Source organism: Oncorhynchus nerka, linkage group LG15 (assembly GCF_034236695.1).
Source record: "Oncorhynchus nerka isolate Pitt River linkage group LG15, Oner_Uvic_2.0, whole genome shotgun sequence".
Lineage (NCBI taxonomy): Eukaryota > Metazoa > Chordata > Actinopteri > Salmoniformes > Salmonidae > Oncorhynchus > Oncorhynchus nerka.
This window is the reverse complement of record NC_088410.1, coordinates 47270186-47290871: the sequence shown is the minus strand read 5'-3', so window position 1 is coordinate 47290871 and position 20686 is coordinate 47270186. Positions and strand designations below refer to the sequence as shown.

The 20686-nt window shown below is 46.5% G+C and overlaps 1 pseudogene; it reads right to left on the bottom strand.

Annotated features, from left to right (window-relative positions):
• LOC115142812 (LHFPL tetraspan subfamily member 4 protein-like) overlaps positions 1–20416 on the bottom strand; it is a 64561-nt pseudogene extending 44145 nt beyond the window's left edge.
• Positions 20417–20686: the final 270 nt, after the last annotated feature.

Here is a 20686-nt window from a genome sequence, read left to right as displayed (position 1 = left end):
GCATTTGCAATTCAATGGGACAGCAATGGGAACTTAATTCCTGCATGTTGTACAAAACAAGAGCTATTGTACAAAACCAGACCTGTCCCCCTCATTATTGGGCTTTATCTTTAACTATTACTCTGTTGTCTCCTGGAGCTGAACACAGTCCACTTTAACAGCAACAAATCAATGCTAAGTAGGCCAAGTCCTGCTTAGAAGTGTGTGGCCAAAAGCAAAATAACAATGGCGAGAGAGGAGAGAAAGAAAGAGAAAGATCTCGAAAGATTGGTATTCTCCAAATGTAGGCTAATTAGACACAAATAACCACAGTTCCCCGCAGGCCCAGAGGTTTCTGTTTCTCTCTCTCTCTAATTCATGGATGAAGGGAGGAGAGAAAGAGAGATGGAGACAACCTCCGTGTGTTTAGGAGTGTGTGTTGTGTCGTCGGGCCTCACAGGGGAAGTGTTGTCAGTAGAATGTTTTTCGTGACGAGCAAGAATGTGATGTAGCTGGTTGTATAAGTGGTCAACTTTTATTGTTTCAAGATCACTAAATCATTGCCACTTGGAGAATCCTAGCCACGCTGACTGCCATCACCTTCCATCTGAATACACTGAATCTCCAGCTCCAAGGGAAATGAAACAACTCAGGTAATCAGGGTTGGAATTGGGCGGGGAGTGAAATGATTAAAAACGGTATGTTTTAGAATTGAATGGAATGGAATACAGGATTTTCATTGACGTGTTCCCAGAGGGACTTTTCCCTCTCCAATTGAATCCCTGCAAGTGACATGCTGCATGTCGTGACAGCATTTCAAAACAAAATCACCACGCTGTTCATACCTGACAGACAGTCTGTGCACTTCACAAAACTCAGAGCAGTCCCCACAGATGACCCAGAACGTTTGTAACATTTCAACTACAATATATAGTTGTGTTGGGGTAGCTGGGGGTCTTCTCTTACCCCAGTCATCACAGGCCTCTCCCCTGACCATGCTGCAGTGGAATATATAGTTGTGTTGGGGTAGCTGGGGGGGTCTTCTCTTACCCCAGTCATCACAGGCCTCTCCCCTGACCATGCTGCAGTGGAATATATAGTTGTGTTGGGGTAGCTGGGGGGGTCTTCTCTTACCCCAGTCATCACAGGCCTCTCCCCTGACCATGCTGCAGTGGAATATATAGTTGTGTTGGGGTAGCGGGGGGGGGGTCTTCTCTTACCCCAGTCATCACAGGCCTCTCCTCTGGCCATGCTGCAGTGGAATATATAGTTGTGTTGGGGTAGCTGGGGGGGTCTTCTCTTACCCCAGTCATCACAGGCCTCTCCTCTGGCCATGCTGCAGTGGAATATATAGTTGTGTTGGGGTAGCTGGGGGGGTCTTCTCTTACCCCAGTCATCACAGGCCTCTCCCCTGACCATGCTGCAGTGGAATATATAGTTGTATTGGGGTAGCTGGGGGGGGTCTTCTCTTACCCCAGTCATCACAGGCCTCTCCCCTGACCATGCTGCAGTGGAATATATAGTTGTGTTGGGGTAGCTGGGGGGGGGTCTTCTCTTACCCCAGTCATCACAGGCCTCTCCCCTGGCCATGCTGCAGTGGAATATATAGTTGTGTTGGGGTAGCTGGGGGGGTCTTCTCTTACCCCAGTCATCACAGGCTCTCCCCTGACCATGCTGCAGTGGAATATATAGTTGTGTTGGGGTAGCTGGGGGGGGGTCTCTCTTACCCCAGTCATCACAGGCCTCTCCCCTGACCATGCTGCAGTGGAATATATAGTTGTGTTGGGGTAGCTGGGGGGGGGTCTTCTCTTACCCCAGTCATCACAGGCCTCTCCCCTGACCATGCTGCAGTGGAATATATAGTTGTGTTGGGGTAGCTGGGGGGGGTCTTCTCTTACCCCAGTCATCACAGGCCTCTCCTCTGGCCATGCTGCAGTGGAATATATAGTTGTGTTGGGGTAGCTGGGGGGGGGGTCTTCTCTTACCCCAGTCATCACAGGCCTCTCCCCTGACCATGCTGCAGTGGAATATATAGTTGTGTTGGGGTAGCTGGGGGGGAGGGGTCTTCTCTTACCCCAGTCATCACAGGCCTCTCCCCTGGCCATGCTGCAGTGGAATGTGAAGTTGTTGAACTGCAGGCAAATGACAGCCTGAAAGCTGAGTCGAGAACAGGTTTTCCCCGCTTCTGGAACACGGTCCCTGACTGGGCATCAGGATATACATTTACATTTAAGTCATTTAGCAGACGCTCTTATCCAGAGCGACTTACAAATTGGTGCATTCACCTTATGACATCCAGTGGAACAGTAGTGCATCTAAATCTTTTAAGGGGGGGTGAGAGGGATTACTTCATCCTATCCTAGGTATTCCTTAAAGAGGTGGGGTTTCAGGTGTCTCCGGAAGGTGGTGATTGACTCCGCTGTCCTGGCGTCGTGAGGAGTTTGTTCCACCATTGGGGGCCAGAGCAGCGAACAGTTTTGACTGGGCTGAGCGGGAACTGTACTTCCTCAGTGGTAGGGAGGCGAGCAGGCCAGAGGTGGATGAACGCAGTGCCCTTGTTTGGGTGTAGGGCCTGATCAGAGCCTGGAGGTACTGAGGTGCCGTTCCCCTCACAGCTCCGTAGGCAAGCACCATGGTCTTGTAGCGGATGCGAGCTTCAACTGGAAGCCAGTGGAGAGAGCGGAGGAGCGGGGTGACGTGAGAGAACTTGGGAAGGTTGAACACCAGACGGGCTGCGGCGTTCTGGATGAGTTGTAGGGGTTTAATGGCACAGGCAGGGAGCCCAGCCAACAGCGAGTTGCAGTAATCCAGACGGGAGATGACAAGTGCCTGGATTAGGACCTGCGCCGCTTCCTGTGTGAGGCAGAGTCGTACTCTGCGGATGTTGTAGAGCATGAACCTACAGGAACGGGCCACCGCCTTGATGTTAGTTGAGAACGACAGGGTGTTGTCCAGGATCACGCCAAGGTTCTTAGCGCTCTGGGAGGAGGACACAATGGAGTTGTCAACCGTGATGGCGAGATCATGGAACGGGCAGTCCTTCCCCGGGAGGAAGAGCAGCTCCGTCTTGCCGAGGTTCAGCTTGAGGTGGTGATCCGTCATCCACACTGATATGTCTGCCAGACATGCAGAGATGCGATTCGCCACCTGGTCATCAGAAGGGGAAAGGAGAAGATTAATTGTGTGTCGTCTGCATAGCAATGATAGGAGAGACCATGTGAGGTTATGACAGAGCCAAGTGACTTGGTGTATAGCGAGAATAGGAGAGGGCCTAGAACAGAGCCCTGGGGGACACCAGTGGTGAGAGTGCGTGGTGTGGAGACGGATTCTCGCCACGCCACCTGGTAGGAGCGACCTGTCAGGTAGGACGCAATCCAAGCGTGGGCCGCGCCGGAGATGCCCAACTCGGAGAGGGTGGAGAGGAGGATCTGATGGTTCACAGTATCGAAGGCAGCCGATAGGTCTAGAAGGATGAGAGCAGAGGAGAGAGAGTTAGCAGTGCGGAGCGCCTCCGTGATACAGAGAAGAGCAGTCTCAGTTGAATGACTAGTCTTGAAACCTGACTGATTTGGATCAAGAAGGTCATTCTGAGAGAGATAGCGGGAGAGCTGGCCAAGGACGGCACGTTCAAGAGTTTTGGAGAGAAAAGAAAGAAGGGATACTGGTCTGTAGTTGTTGACATCGGAGGGATCGAGTGTAGGTTTTTTCAGAAGGGGTGCAACTCTCGCTCTCTTGAAGACGGAAGGGACGTAGCCAGCGGTCAGGGATGAGTTGATGAGCGAGGTGAGGTAAGGGAGGAGGTCTCCGGAAATGGTCTGGAGAAGAGAGGAGGGGATAGGGTCAAGCGGGCAGGTTGTTGGGCGGCCGGCCGTCACAAGACGCGAGATTTCATCTGGAGAGAGAGGGGAGAAAGAGGTCAGAGCACAGGGTAGGGCAGTGTGAGCAGAACCAGCGGTGTCGTTTGACTTAGCAAACGAGGATCGGATGTCGTCGACCTTCTTTTCAAAATGGTTGACGAAGTCATCTGCAGAGAGGGAGGAGGGGGGGGGGAGGAGGATTCAGGAGGGAGGAGAAGGTTGCAAAGAGCTTCCTAGGGTTAGAGGCAGATGCTTGGAATTTAGAGTGGTAGAAAGTGGCTTTAGCAGCAGAGAGAGAAGAGGAAAATGTAGAGAGGAGGGAGTGAAAGGATGTCAGGTCCGCAGGGAGGCGAGTTTTCCTCCATTTCCGCTCGGCTGCCCGGAGCCCTGTTCTGTGAGCTTGCAATGAGTAGTCGAGCCACGGAGCGGGAGGGGAGGACCGAGCCGGCCTGGAGGATAGGGGACATAGAGAGTCAAAGGATGCAGAAAGGGAGGAGAGGAGGGTTGAGGAGGCAGAATCAGGAGATAGGTTGGAGAAGGTTTGAGCAGAGGGAAGAGATGATAGGATGGAAGAGGAGAGAGTAGCGGGGGAGAGAGAGCTTGGGAGGTTGGGACGGCGCGATACCATCCGAGTAGGGGCAGTGTGGGAAGTGTTGGATGAGAGTGAGAGGGAAAAGGATACAAGGTAGTGGTCGGAGACTTGGAGGGGAGTTGCAATGAGGTTAGTGGAAGAACAGCATCTAGTAAAGATGAGGTCGAGCGTATTTCCTGCCTTGTGAGTAGGGGGGGAAGGTGAGAGGGTGAGGTCAAAAGAGGAGAGGAGTGGAAAGAAGGAGGCAGAGAGGAATGAGTCAAAGGTAGACGTGGGGAGGTTAAAGTTGCCCAGAACTGTGAGAGGTGAGCCGTCCTCAGGAAAGGAGCTTGTCAAGGCATCAAGCTCATTGATGAACTCTCAGAGGGAACCTGGAGGGCGATAAATGATAAGGATGTTAAGCTTGAAAGGGCTGGTAACTGTGACAGCATGGAATTCAAAGGAGGCGATAGACAGATGGGTAAGGGGAGAAAGAGAGAATGACCACTTGGGAGAGATGAGGATCCCGGTGCCACCACCCCGCTGACCAGAAGCTCTCGGGGTGTGCGAGAACACGTGGGCGGACGAAGAGAGAGCAGTAGGAGTAGCAGTGTTGTCTGTGGTGATCCATGTTTCCGTCAGTGCCAAGAAGTCGAGGGACTGGAGGGCGGCATAGGCTGAGATGAACTCTGCCTTGTTGGCCACAGATCGGCAGTTCCAGAGGCTACCGGAGACCTGGAACTCCACGTGGGTCGTGCGCGCTGGGACCACCAGATTAGGGTGGCGCGGCCACGCGGTGTGGAGCGTTTGTATGGTCTGTGCAGAGAGGAGAGAACAGGGATAGACAGACACATAGTTGACAGGCTACACAAGAGGCTACGCTAATGCAAAGGAGATTGGAATGACAAGTGGACTACACGTCTCGAGTGTTCAGAAAGTTAAGCTTACGTAGCAAGAATCTTATTGACTAAAATTATTAAAATGATACAGTACTGCTGAAGTAGGCTAGCTGGCAGAGGCTGCGTTGTTGACTATGTAGGCTAGCTGGCAGTGTCTGCGTTGTTGACACTACACTAATCAAGTCGTTCCGTTGATTGTAATAGTTTCTACTGTGCTACTGTGCTGCTATTCGGGGCTAGCTGGCTAGCTAGCAGTGTTGATTACGTTACGTTGCGTTAAAAGAATGACAATAGCTGGCTAGCTAACCTAGGAAATCGCTCAAGACTACACAATTATCTTTGATACAAAGACGGCTATGTAGCTAGCTATGTAGCTAGCTACGATCAAACAAATCAAGCCGTTGTACTGTAATGAAATGAAATGAAAAATGTGATACTACCTGTGAAGCGAAATGCGACCGGGTTGTTGAGTGAGGAAGTTCAATTCGGTTGCAGTGTCTCCTACGTTAAGGACGACAAATAGCTGGCTAGCTAACCTCGGTAAATTAAGATAATCACTCTAAAACTACACACTCTAAGCTACACAATTATCTTGGATACGAAGACAGCAAAGACAACCATGTAGCTAGCTAACACTACACTAATCAAGTCGTTCAGTTGAGTGTAATAGTTGTGCTGCTAATCGGTAGACGGTGGACTAGCTAACGGTGGACGTTAGCTAGCTGGCTAGCTGCGGGGCAGTGTAGACTGCGTTAGGACGACGAAATACGATAATTACGCAATTATCTATGATACAAAGACGGCTATGTAGCTAGCTAAGAAGAAATTGCTAAGATTAGACAAATCAAACCGTTGTACTGTAATGAAATGTAATGAAATGTAATACTACCTGCGGACCGAGTGCAGATGCGACCGCTCGCTCCAACCCGGAAGAGAGAGGGATAAACAGAGTAGCAGCAGCGTATATGACGATTGCATGTGAGTGTGTGTTCAGAGTCAGGGTAAATGTATGTGCATATTATGTGTGTGTGTGTGAGGAAATTATGGAGTGAGTGTTTGTATGCGTGTTGGAGTATTAGCGTGCGTAGTGTGTAGGGCCGTGAGTGTGCATAGAGATAAGAATCAAATCCAAGGGTCAACTCAGTCCATGTAGCCGTTTTGTGAGCTATTTAGCAGTCTTATGGCATGGGGATAGAAGCTGTTCAGGAGCCTGTTGGTGTCAGACTTGATGCATGGGCACAGCTTGCCATGCGGAAGCAGAGAGAACCATCTATGGCTTGGGTGGTTGGAGTCTTTAACGATTTTCTGGGCCTTGCTTTCACAGTGCCTGATATAGAGGTCTTGGATGATAGGGAGCTCGGCCCCAGTGACATACTGAACTGTCCACACCACTCTCTGTAGCGCCATGCGATCGAGGGCGGTGCTATTGCCATACCAAGCAGTGATGCAGTGTAACGGCTCTCCTCTTCGTCTGATGATGAGGAATAGGAATCATGGGACCAACACGCAGCGTGGTAAGTGTTCATAGTAAATATTAATTAAATAAACTGACCACTGAATTACAAAAAACACAACAAAGATCGTGAACGACTCGAAACAGTCCTGATAGGTGAAAAAACAGGAAACAACTACCCACAAACACAGGTGGGAACAGGCTACATAAGTATGGTTCTCAATCAGAGACAACGATTAACAGCTGCCTCTGATTGGGAACCATACCAGGACAAACACACAGAACAAAACATAGAATGCCCACCCCAACTCACTCCCAGACCAAACCAAAATAGAGACATAAAAAAGGAACTAAGGTCAGGACGTGACATGCAGCCAGTCAATATGCTCTCAATGGGACAGCTGTAGAAGGGCCCCTGCCAAACCTTTTCAACCTCCCTTTAAAAATATATATATATTTCACCTTTATTTAACCAGGTAGGCCAGTTGAGAACAAGAACTCATTTACAACTGTGACCTGGCCAAGATAAAGCAAAGCAGTGTGACAAAAACAACAACACAGAGTTACACATAAACAAACGTACAGTCAATAACACAAAATAAAAGAAAAATAGAAATCTAGGCACAGTGTGTGCAAACGTAGGAGAGAAGGGAAATAGGCAAAAAAAAAGGCCATAGAGGTGAAAATAATTACAATTTGAGTGATTGATGTGCAGATGATGATGTGCAAGTAGAGATGCTGGGGTGCAAAAGAGCAAGAGGGTAAGTAATAATATGGGGATATCTTCGTCCTGAAGGGGAAGAGGCGCTGTGCGAACTACACTGCACCCCGTCGATGTGGATAGGGGCACGCTCACCCCCCCTGTTTCTTGGAGTCCATGATCAGCTCCTTGCTCTTACTGACGTTGAGGGAGAAGTTGTTGTTCCGGCTTCACACTAACAGGTCACTGACTTCCTCCCTGTAGTCTGTCTTGTCGTCGCCGGTGATCAGGCCTACTACCGTTGTGTCGTCAGTAAACTTGACGATGGTATTGGATTTGTACATGGCCACGCAGTAATGGGTCAACAGGGAGTACAGGAAGGGATTAAGGAGACAGCCCTGAGGGGCCCCAGTGTTGAGGGTCAGCATGGCGGAGGTGATGTTGCCTACCCTTTACAACCTGGAATCGGCCCCGTCTGACAGAGAGGCATCGTTGACCAGATCTGGGTCTTCCTTTGTAATCCGTCATGGACTGTAGCCATGTGAGTAAGACCTTTAAACAGGTCAACATTCACAAGGCCACAGGGCCAGACGGATTACCAGGACGTGTAATTCAGAGAATGCGCTGACCAACTGGCAAGGGTCTTCACTGACATTTTCAATGTGTCCCTGACAAGAGTCTGTAATAGCAACATGTTTCAAGCAGACCACTATAGTCCCTGTACCCAAGAACACCAAGGTAACCTGTGTAAATGTCTACCGACCTGTAGCGCTCACGCCTGTAGCCATGAAGTACTTTGAAAGGCTGGCCATGGCTCACATCAACACCATCATCCCAGAAACTCTAGACCGCCACAACAGATCCACAGATGACGCATTCTCTATTGCACTCCACACTGCCTCTTCCCACCTGGACAAAATTAACACCTACGTGAGAATGCTGTTCATTGACTACAGCTCAGCATTCAAAACCATAATGCCCTCAAAGCTCATCACTAAGCTAAGGACCCTGGAACTAAACACCTCCCTCTGCAACTGGATCCTGGACTTCCTGATGGGCCATCCCCATTTGGTAAGGGTAGGCAACAACACATCTGATCCTCAACACGAGGGCCCCTAGAGGGGTGTGTTCTTAGTCCCCTCCTGTACTCCCTGTTTACCTACGACTGTGTGGTCAAGCACGACTCCAACACCATCATTAAGTTTGCTGACGACACAACGGTGGTAGGCCTGATCACTGACAACGATGAGACAGCCTACAGGGAGGAGGTCAGATACCTGGCAGTGTGATGCCAGGACAACAACCTCTCCCTCAACGTGATCAAGACAAAGGAGATGATAGTGGACTGCAGGAAAAGGAGGGCCGAGCACGCCCCCATTCTCATCGATGGGGCTGTAGTGGAGCAGGTTGAGCGCTTCAAGTTCCTTGGTGTCCACATCACCAACAAACCTAACACACCAATACAGTTGTGAAGAGGGCACGGCAATGCCTATTCCCCCTCAGGAGACTGAAAAGATTTGGCATGGGTCCTCAGATCCTTAAAAAGTTCTACAGCAGAACCATCGAGAGCATCCTGACTGGTTGCATCACCGCCTAGTATGGCAACTGCTCGGCATCCGACCGCAAGACGCTACAGAGGGTAGTGCGTAGGGGCCAGTACATCACTGGGGCCAAGCTTCCTGCCATCCAGGAGCTCTATACCAGGCGGTATCAGAGGAAGGCCTTGAAAATGGCCAAAGACTCCAGCCACCCAAGTCAAAGATTGTTCTCTCTGCTACTGCACGGCAAGCAGTACCGGACAGCCAAGTCTAGGTCCATAAGACTGCTTAACAGCTAATCAAATGGCTACCCAGACTATTTGCATTGACCCCCCCCTTTTTTTACGCTCCTGCTACTTGCTGTTTATTATCTGCATAGTCACTTTACCCCTACCTATATGTACATATTACCTTAATTACAGCGACTAACCTGTACCCCCCGCACATTGACTCAGTACCCCTGTATATATAGCCTTGTTATTGTTATTTTATTGTGTAACTTTTTAAAACTTTAGTTTATTGAGTAAATATTTTCTTAACTCATATTTTTCTTAAAACTGCATTGTTGGTTAAGGGCTTGTAAGGAAATATTTCACAGTAAGGTCTACACCTGTTATATTCGGGAAATAGAGCCTGTGTAATATGATTCCACCTTAATCCTATATTGTATTTTTGCTCGTTTGATGACTCTGCAGAGGTCATAGCGGGACTTCTTGTACTTGTTCCTGTCTTCCGCTGTAGCCTCATGTTCGCCTGCGATAGCCCTGTGTGAGTTAGCCCTATCCTTTAGTTTAATGCCAAAATCAGCGTTGATCCAGGACTTTTGATTGGGGAAGCAGCGAACCGTGACAGTGGGGACAAGGTTGCCGATGCATTTCCTAATGAAGCCAGTGAAGGAGGTGGTTAGCTCGTCAATGTTATCGGCGAAGTCCCAAAACATATTCCAATTAGCGCTAGCAAAGCAGTCCTGTAGCATAATCTCTGATTCTGCAGACCATTTCTCAACAGAGTGAGTCATGGTTTATTCCTGTTTGAGCTTCTGCTTGTAACCAGAAAGCAGGAGTACGGAGTCATCATCTGATTTGCCAAATGGCGGACGAGGGAGGGCCTTGTATGCTTGCTTGTGGGTAGAATACCTGTGGTCTAGGCCTTTATCATCCCTAGTGGCGAGGGTGACTTGTTGATGGAAGTTGGGCATCACGTGTCTCAATGATGTGGAATTAAAATCGCTGGCAACCAGAAAAGCAGCCTCTGGATGTAAGTGTTCCTGCTTGGCTGAAAACTCCCTTGGGAGGTAAAAAGGTTGGAATTTGACCATCAGGTATTCCAAGACGGGTGAACAATGGGTCGACACTTCCACCGCACTCGAGTCTGCACATCAGGAGTCAGTTTCCCTGACACCACTGTCCTGTCAGCAGGGTGAATGGAGAATCCATCGAGTTGGATAGCCATGGGGGATATCTTGTCCACGAACCATGTTTCAGAAAAGCAGAGAATATGGCAGTTTCAAGAATCACGTTGGTAGCAAATCCGCGATCGGAGGTCCATCATATTATCAAGTGACTGTATATTGGCCAGTAGAATGGATGGAAGAGGTGGCTTGTTCTCCCTTCGCCTTAATCTTGCCTCTGTAACATTGGCCTTTCCTCTTGGGTAGCCCAAAAATTGGGTCGGAATTACAGAAAGAGCCAAGGCAAGATGAAAATAGCAGGAGTATGCAAAACAGCGTTTTAAGCTATTAAGCAGGTTATTAAGCAGGTTTGCTCTTATATAGGGGTGTATATACCTGGCTATTTGTTTTATGTGCTGTATTTGGGGTGCATTTTTATTACAAATATTACATTAGCAGACAAAACTACTTAATTGAGGTATGTCATTTTAATTTGCGGTTAACGCTGTAAGGTGGCGGCTATCTCAGTGATTGAATCCTGCCAATGTGGCACCCTGGCAAAAATATGCTACTAATGTGCCTCTTTTTGGCCTCGAACCGGGCCTGCATTGCCTCCAGAGTTGAACCAAACAACCCTGCGGGAGAAATCGGCTCATCGAGGTACATCTGTCTGTCCCTTTCCGGCCCCTGCGAAAGCGCCAGCCAGAATGGTGTACCGGGACATGCGCAGAATGAAGTTGGCTGTAAACAAGGATCTCATCCAGGAGCTCTGCGCGGAGCTTTCCTGCGGCCAAAGCTGTGCCTGTGTGTGTGTGTGTGCCCCTCCAGCATAGTGACTGACGAGAGAGATTGGGCAGCCACCCCCTCTGCATGATACACCTTATCCAGCTGAGCAGCCGAAAAGCGACAGTGCTTGTTGGGGAGCGTAGGATTCGCATTAGCCATGCTCTTGTTAGCCAAAGGGGTTGGGTAGCTAGCTAGCTTTCTATCCACCAGAGGCATGTGCACCAGCCCTGCCCCCTCCACCCCCCACAGATCCATGAACGGGGCACAGCCATGCAGCATCAGTTTAGCTGAATGCGGGTTGGACCAGGTTGCTGTCAATGCTTTGACGATGTCAGGAAACAGGGGTAGGTTGTGCTTGACTGTGGCAGCCACACGGGGAAGGTAATTTCCATCTAACCTCGATGCCTTCTGCCAAGGGCGTGAACACGGCCATACAATAGATGGCCCTTCATCACCACCAGACACACCTGGCTAACTTGATTGGTCATGTAATCATTTGGCGAAGTGGAGTCTTTTGTTTAGACATTAGCGTGCGTAGTGTGTAGGGCCGTGTGAGTGTGCATAGAGATAAGAATAAAATCCCAGGGTCAACTCAGATAGTTCATGTAGCCATTTTGTGAGCTATTTAGCTAGCTAAACAATGAACCGTCATATTCCCAACTCATACGACTACCAACACAAACTGATTGTCATAGCTGTAGTATGAATCTGCAGTTAGCTAAAGCTAACCAACTAGGTTTAATGTTCACTAGCTAGCTAACAGGCTATAACTAGCAATGGAAATGGATTTCTGATTTGAATAATATTACTACACAGATCATACACGTAACGTTAGCTAGCGAGCCAGCAAGCTAACGTTCGCTAGCTACCTAACAGTACGCTTTAACTTGCAAATGAAAACGACGTTCTGACAAAATTAAAAATGATAATATCTGAAAATAGTAGCTAGACTCTTACACATGAATGAACGCTTCACGGCAGACTGGAACAAACAATGTAACTCTGTTTTATTTGTAGCTACATCTTGTTAGGCCAGCGTTGTGTCAAGTCTGTCCGGTTCACACTGATCGTGGCATGTGTAGAAAGTAGCCCATCATAACTGTTTTCCAACTGATCTGTCAATAGCGCCTGCTAAATTCAGGGCATCAATGTTTTTGAGAAAAGTACATAAACTTTTGTAGTTCTCAATGGCTAATGCTATATCTTTAAAAAAAAGCCACAATAGAAAGGAGTATCAACACATACTGAGCAGCTCATGTTATAGACAGATGCATGCTACATGGAAGACCAATCCTAACTCATCTCCCGGCATGTCCAGCCCATCTATTATCTCAGCCAATCATACTGTAGCTAGCGAGAAGGTTCCTGTATTTTCCCGCATTTTGATGGAGGGAAAAAAAGACAGTCAAATGCCTCTCCTGTGAAGAGACAGCAACCCCTCACGTGCGACATACACCTTCCTTCTTGAAAACGGGTCACTTCGCTATCTTTCCCTCATTCCCTCTCTTTCCATCCTTCCATCTCTCTCTCCCTCCTTCCCTCTCTCCTTACGAGAGGAGTTTAGGTGCTGGCCTGGTCCTGGGCTCCGGTGTGGAGCAGCTGTCCCTCTCCTGTCTCTGACTGGGCAAGCGTCTGGCCTGCCAGCCTGCAGCCTGGCACACAGCGGAGCTCCACCGCAGATCCTAGTGAAGAGGGGAGGCCCCAACTCAGAGCTGCACCACAGAGCTGATTAAACTATCATCTCCACCCGGCCTGAGCGCATTAGGCCCATATCCAATCCTATTAGGCTGCTCCCTCTCTTACACACACACACACACACACACACACACACACACACACACACACACACACACACACACACACACACACACACACACACACACACACACATAAACATCAAAAAGCATTATTTTCTATTCTCTCTTCCACACACATTTTACAGGGGGCTTCTGAGGCTCCATTCTGATGGAAAAAAATCAACAAACCTATTGAACCCCCTCAAGAAACACACATGCACACACATTCACAGCAACCCCTCACTTATCTCTTATTAATGAGACAGAAATACTGTACATATTGATTACACACATCCAGACAATTACCTGTGAACTCCTCTTAACTACATTTCCCTTGACTCTGAACTGTTCCAAAAGCCCCTGCCAATGAATTTAACTTGTACTACCCTTCCCTCTCTGCTTCCTTCTCCTCTCTCCTTCTCTATTTCACCTCTCTTCCCTCTCTCCTCTCCTCTACCCTGGGAGGTGTGTATGCGTGTGTGTGTGTGTGTGTGTGTGTGTGCAGCGGTGATCTGCCATCGATAATGGGGTTTCGTGGGGTGTACAGTAATTGGCGGAGGCTTAACGTCTGGGGGAAAGGAGAGGATTATGGGAGAGAGAGTGGGCTGCCACGATGTGAAACCCTGGGCAGGCACCCCCTCTGATTGGAGCTTAAATCTGCATTAACAGGGTCCCCACTGGCACCCACACAGAGCCACAACGTACTCACATTTTCGCCTAGTTTCTTTCCCTCTTTTACTTTCCCCTCTCCCTTCTTTTGTTCTTGATTCTGTCCTTCTAATCTCCTGTTATCCTTCCGCATCTTTCTCTGTCATTTGTTAGTTCGTTCATTAATTTGGTCTTTCTTTGGTTGGCTCATTTAGCACAACATACTCCCCATAAAACAGACATTTTCATGAGGTTGTTGATCGAGAGATGAAAGGGAGGGAGAGAGAAAGAAGCACAAAGATGGAACGAGTGAGAGAGAGAGTAAAAGGTGCAGGGATGGAAAGATAAGAGGCAGTAAACGGTAAACAATGAAGGAACTCCTGGACCCCTTGTACGTTGAAATGTATATTAACATTTCAATCTGACTTAACGTCTGTGAACCAAATTGTTAGCTTTGGTGCAGTGCTTTATCGCAATTTTATAATCAATCCCAGTGTCAGACCGCAAAAACTACACAGGCTTTTGTTTCCAATTATAACTTTGATGATTTTTAAATGTTTCTAATTTAATTTATTAGGATCCCCATTAGCCAACGCCAATGATGGTTTATATCAGCAATTGAAGAGAGAGAGAGAGAGAGTGTGTGAAGGGACCAGGTGAGTGTGGATGATTTCATGAATTACCTCATACCTCGTGTTCCTCGTCCTCTAGGCCTATTTATCGCTCTGTCCTTGAATGGTTATTGTGAGCTCTCGGTCGATGATGGAACTACATTCTCTCCCACGCACACAGACAGAAGCAAAACAGCTACAATGCCACCGCTGAAGGTGACAACACGAAATCGTGACTCTCGTATGTGTCTAATAAGATAGGACCATATTATCCAACCTAACATTTACAGGGGTCTCACAGTGATGTCATTACGTAAAGCTACTGTAAATACCTGGATATGGCCCATTTCTTGACATGGTATGGCGATGAGTGTCTCTTAAGATTACAACATTGTAAATGATGTTTGTAAAATAGTGCCTTTAAAAGAGCAATTCCGCACGTTTCAACCTCATTTTCATTATCTCCAGTGTCTACAAATGTGAAAATGGCACATTTCTATGTTTTGTAGAAAGAATATAAAGTTTAAAAGTTCTACCCAATGATATCATCAAAAGTCCAAAGACCCAATGCAGCCGTTTTTTTATACCCAATATTATATTAACCGATTTACCACATGGTGATGTCACCCTGGAAAGCTGAATGTTCCGCCCAGACAATCCTGATTAGAAGGTCCTGTGTAGATTGTATTTTCAACCAGCAACTATCAGGAAATAACATAGATTTGTATTTTTTTATCCCAAATTTACAACTGTCGTACAATATGATACAAAACACAGGAGTTTGACTGCACTGGGCCTTTAACTTCTCAGTCCATAAATACTGGAGGAAAACTGTCACTGGGAGAAATGCTGCCCGTCTGTACACTCGTTAGCACCTTTCGAGCCGACAGTCAATATCTCATTGAACTCAGCAAATCACCTATGCGGCCCATCTTTTAGAGATAACTGAGTTACTGCTGAGCTTGTACTAGTGTTAAAAAAATACATTTGCAGAAATACGCTGTAGTAGCCTGCTACATTTGAAAAGAATGTTGCCAATAACCGTTCTACTTTTTAAGCAATGTCATCTAGGCCTGCACCAGTCCAGCATGCCTTCTTTAGTCTTCCCTCCATTCTCTTACAGAAGGCTATTGGAGGATTTCACTCATTGCGACGTGCTCGAAATGTACTTGCTCTCATGATTGTAGACAGCTACACTTTGGGTATAGAAGGCATGTAGTCAGTAGAGGATGAGGAAGGCTAATAAATAGAATCAGTACTCCTGCAAGAGCAGCTCTGATTACATGTTTTTTTGTCCTTCAGTTTTGAGCAGCTGCCAAAGTAGTCCACTACAAAATATATATATGTTGATTTAAAAAGAAAAAAGAAAAGCGCAAGTGCTAAAAGTCGAGATCGAACGCGACGACAACAGTCCTCTGAGCTTGTTCCATGCGAAAGAGACAGAAGGTGCAAAACGAATGTGCAGCGAGAACAGCCACAGTTTCATACCGTCTGCCTACCTGATCATACACACGTTGGATCAGGGGAAGGACAAACGATGGGCAACTTTAATGGGGGTGGGGGCCACAAAAATTGGAAACTCATCATGAGGGCCCATTAGTGGCTCGCGGGTCTGCGTACACACATCCATACCCACATATGCAGTCAGAGCCAGCCCTAGCCTTTTATGGGGCCTTAAAATAAATGTTGTTGCCTCCCAACCCGCTCCCCCATTGTGAGCAAAACATTTTAGCAGCCACTATATTGACACCTGATAACACATTTTACCATGGGGTAGAGAGAAGACTTTACCATTTTCTAACTAATTTAATGCAACTCTACACATTTTACCATGGGGTGGAGAGAGGATTTTACCATTTTCTAACTAATTTAATGCAATTCTACACATTTTACCATGGGGTAGAGAGAGGACTTTACCATTTTCTAACTAATTTAATGCAACTCTACACATTTTACCATGGGGTGGAGAGAGGATTTTTACCATTTTCTAACTAATTTAATGCAATTCTACACATTTTACCATGGGGTGGAGAGAGGATTTTACCATTTTCTAACTAATTTAATGCAATTCTACACATTTTACCATGGGGTAGAGAGAGGACTTTACCATTTTCTAACTAATTTAATGCAACTCTACACATTTTACCATGGGGTGGAGAGAGGATTTTACCATTTTCTAACTAATTTAATGCAATTCTACACATTTTACCATGGGGTGGAGAGAGGATTTGACCATTTTCTAACTAATTTAATGCAATTCTACTCATTTTACCATGGGGCAGAGAGAAATTTGGGACAGTTTTAAATATGATATTGGGGGCCCCCCAGTCGGTAATTAAATCATGATTAATACAAGTTTAGACAGTTGGCCACTAAAAAATCAACAACAACAGAAAATTGCTGACATGGGCTAATTGAGTGACTGCCACACTTAGGTATTTAAAAAATGTTTTTATGAATTGGCAAAAATGTCTAAAAACCTGTTTTTGCTTTATCATTGTAATTGTAATAGAATACATTTTTGAATAAAGCTGTAAAGTAACAAAATGTGCGTGTGGGGGGGTCGATCCGCAGGTATACAAAGGGGGACAGTTTCCCATCCCTGGACCAGAGAGAAGGAAGAGGAGGGAGGGGCGACAGAGTAAGACAGAGTGAAGGGGGGAAGAGGAAAATAAGACACTCTACATTTGCGGCTTTTCATACTACAGCCGAACCGAGTATAGCCAAACCAAGCTGTACTGAGCTGGCCCACCATAGTAGCTGGAATCGTGCGGAAAAGGTGAAAAGTAAATATCCAACACAGTTTGGCTTGGTTCGGCACGATCGTGTGAAATGGTTATACTGTAGGAGCCCCTAAAAACCAATTCCATGTTATGTCATGTCAAACATAACCTTTATGGCAGAAAGGGGGAACCTGAAGCTGGAGGATGAAAATGTAAGCACACTGCATGAGAAACGGAACTACATGTACAGTGCCTTCGGAAAGCATTCAGACCCCTTGACTTTTTCCACATTTTGTTACGTTACAGCCTTTTTCTAAATCGATTCAAACGTTTTTTCCCCCCCTCATCAATCTACACACAATACCCCATAATGATAAAGGGAAAACAGATTTTTGGAAATGTTTGCTAATTTATATATATATAGAAAAATATATATATATATATCACATTTACATAAGTATTCAGACCCTTTACTCTGACATGCACTGTCAACTGTGGACCTTATTTAGACGTGTGTGCCTTTCCAAATCATGTCCAATCTATTAAATTTACCACAGGTGGACTCCAATCATGTTGTAGAAACATCTCAAAGATGATTAATGGAAACAGGAAGCACCTTAGCTCAATTTCGAGACTCATAGCAAAGGGTCTGAATACTTATACAAGTAAGGTATTTCTGTTTTTTAAATTTTTAATAAATTAGCAAACATTCGCTTTGTCATTATGGGGTATTGTGTGTAGATTGCTGATACATTTTTTTATTTAATCCATTTTAAAATAAGGCTGTGACGTAACAATATGTGGAAAAAGTCAAGGGGTCTGAATACTTTCCGAAGGCACTGTATACCTTTGCTTTTCTAGAATTCTACATTACACTGAATGAAAACATCCTGCTATCAGTAAAGCTGGAGTGCATTCAAATGAGTCTGTTGCCTACTGTTGCATTCCTGGTGACAGAGGTGCTGATGGAACTCCACAGCTTACCATTAAATGTATATGTAGCATCACAAATGGAATCCTATTCCCTTTATAGTGCACTACCTTTGAACAAGGCCTTGGTTCCAGTATATCCTATCCCAGTGTCATCCAGCTATGAACTACTACCTATGCCATCTCCCCCTGCCCCCCTCTCTGTCTCTCTCTCTCTCTCTCTCTTGTTCCCTTTCCATTTCCCTACTTCCCTCCCTCTCTAGACAGTGACTTGGCAGAGCAGAAAATTAGGACAAATTTGATTTGAAGGGGTACTGAGTCCACCATATTCCTCCCTCTCCTGTGCATGCCATGCCTTCTCCAATACTATAACTTTGAAGCAGAACAATAGTGCAACAGCAGATTGAGGTTTCCCGAATCCCCCCATGTTGCCAATGCTGTGAAGTGTGTGTGTGCACGTGCATGCGTGCGCAATTACGCCAAGAAATATCAAAGCTAATACTCACCATCCAGACAAATCACCATTTTGTTTTACACGTCCTTCACTGGGTTCCATTCAAAACTAGTCAAAAAAGCGAATCATATTATATCATATTCAATTGTCTGATTCATGGTCGTGACAGAGCTATATACACCAGTGCCATTACCATGTTATAAGCATGTAATTACGCAGAAATCCAGTTTGAAACCACGACAGGAATTCAAGAAAGCACGACAGGAATTCAGCTGTGCGTTCCCAATGATGAGAACTAAATTAACTTGACCAAGACTTTGTGAAAAATATCAGGTATTAAAATCAGGCATTGTGTAGGCTATGGCTATATGGGCACTTGGTCACATACATAGAACATGTGATCGCTGTTGCAATACTTCCAAGGAAGTTAATGGGCATAATTTAATATAATTACACTATAACAATTTGTTTCATCCCCGATGTCACGTGGCCACTGATCAAGATTAAAACTTGAATCGGCAAGGGGTTTGATCGTCAAGGGGTTTCCCCTTCTCTGTTTCTCACTCTCTCTATCTCGCTCTCGCTCTCTCTCTCACAGCCCACAAGCCATATGTTTTACTTTCCATTGAAAATCATATTTTCCCTAACCCTAACCGTATCCCTTACCCTAATCCTAACCCCTAACCACAATGTCTAACCATAATTGTAATCCTAACTCTAATTGTAACCCTAACCCCAAACCTAACCCCTAATCTTAAAATAGACTTTGTCCTCGTATGGATTTCGGGAAATGTCCCGATGAGAGAGAATTTTCCTTGTTTTACTATCCTTGTGGGGACTTTTGGGGATTTCCGGTACCCAGTAATACAAGACCACACACACACAGTAGGCTACAACAGCACACCCAAGTGTTGTTGAACAACGAGGAAAGTAATGGACCCCTCAATGTTTGTGAGCAGAATACATGATTTGCTCCATCCGTGGTGGTTGCTACCCAAACGCCAATATCTTACCACATAGCAGCTGCATCCAAGCGCAGGTCTTGTAGACAGTGGCGGTGTTGCAGAAGAAGAAGAGGATGAAGCAGGCGATGCATCCCAAGATCAGCACCATGGACAGCAACACGAAGAAGGTTGCCGCTTTAAATGCGCTCGAAGGGATGTTGCTGAATTCGGCGAAGGTTCCTTGGCAGGTGAGCTCCCGGTTGGAGTTCCCAGTGCCCACGCAGTAGTGGAACAAGCCGAAGTAGCCGGCGTGTGGGGTGTTCACGCTGTCCCCAATCCAGTAGGGCTGAATGAACACCACCACGTTAATAATGGCCAAACATATGGTGAAAATAGCCCACAGAACCCCAATGGCCCGCGAATTCCGCATGTAGTTGTCATGGTAAATCTTGGACGCTTCTTGCGAAGGCAGCATTTTCCCCACCCCTGGCGTTACCTCGTAATCTCCTCGTCTCCCCCCTTTCTTCTTCAATGGTCCCTCAGCTACGCTTTTGATATGCACACTCCGGGGTCTCTAAAATATGGAGATAAAAATGTTTGTTATACAAATTACACAAATGTCTGCACTGTCTCCCCAGGCCCACTGTCTCCCCAGGTCCAGGTCCAGGTTTCTGGCTTTATTTAGTATCACATCCAAATGGTTTCCAAATGACGGAAGACCGAAGCGTTAACCCCAAAGCGTGATTCAACAATGATGGGGAAGATCCTCCCTCCTCTCAACACGTAACGACACAGCAGAGTCGATCAAGCTCACATTGCACAAAACAATGGTATTGGAAAAACTGGATTAGACGCATTATTTGCCATTCACCACCACCGCCAGAGTGTTAATAATGAAGCTATACGACTCCCATTAGACCGAACGGTTCAAATGAGAGACAAGCAGCGCTGCCGAGCCCCACTGATGGATCTTCCGCGAACGAATTGAGATGTAAGGAAAACGGGAGCATTCGTTACAAACGCCTGTCATGTTGTTACATACAGCCGGAAAAAGAGACCGATACTTGTCCTTTGAAGAATGAAGACGAGAAAAGATGGGCTTTAGTCGTATCACCACTGTACATACAAGACCCCATGGTCGTGGGTTTTAATACTATCTCCTGGTTTTCCCTCTCGCTCTCTCCTCCGCCTCTCTTCTCCGCGCGATCACGCTCACCGGGGGATGTTGAGGGTTGTCGATGATGGCGCGCACACGTTTGAATATTGCAGAAATGTGAACGCCTCCAGTGCTCATACCTCACTGGTAATTCTCAAATCCCAACCAAACACAAGTTGATGTATAGCCTACAGAGAAAACAATTGTAAAATGGTGCATGGATGTATAGGCTATGCTACGGGGACTTACAG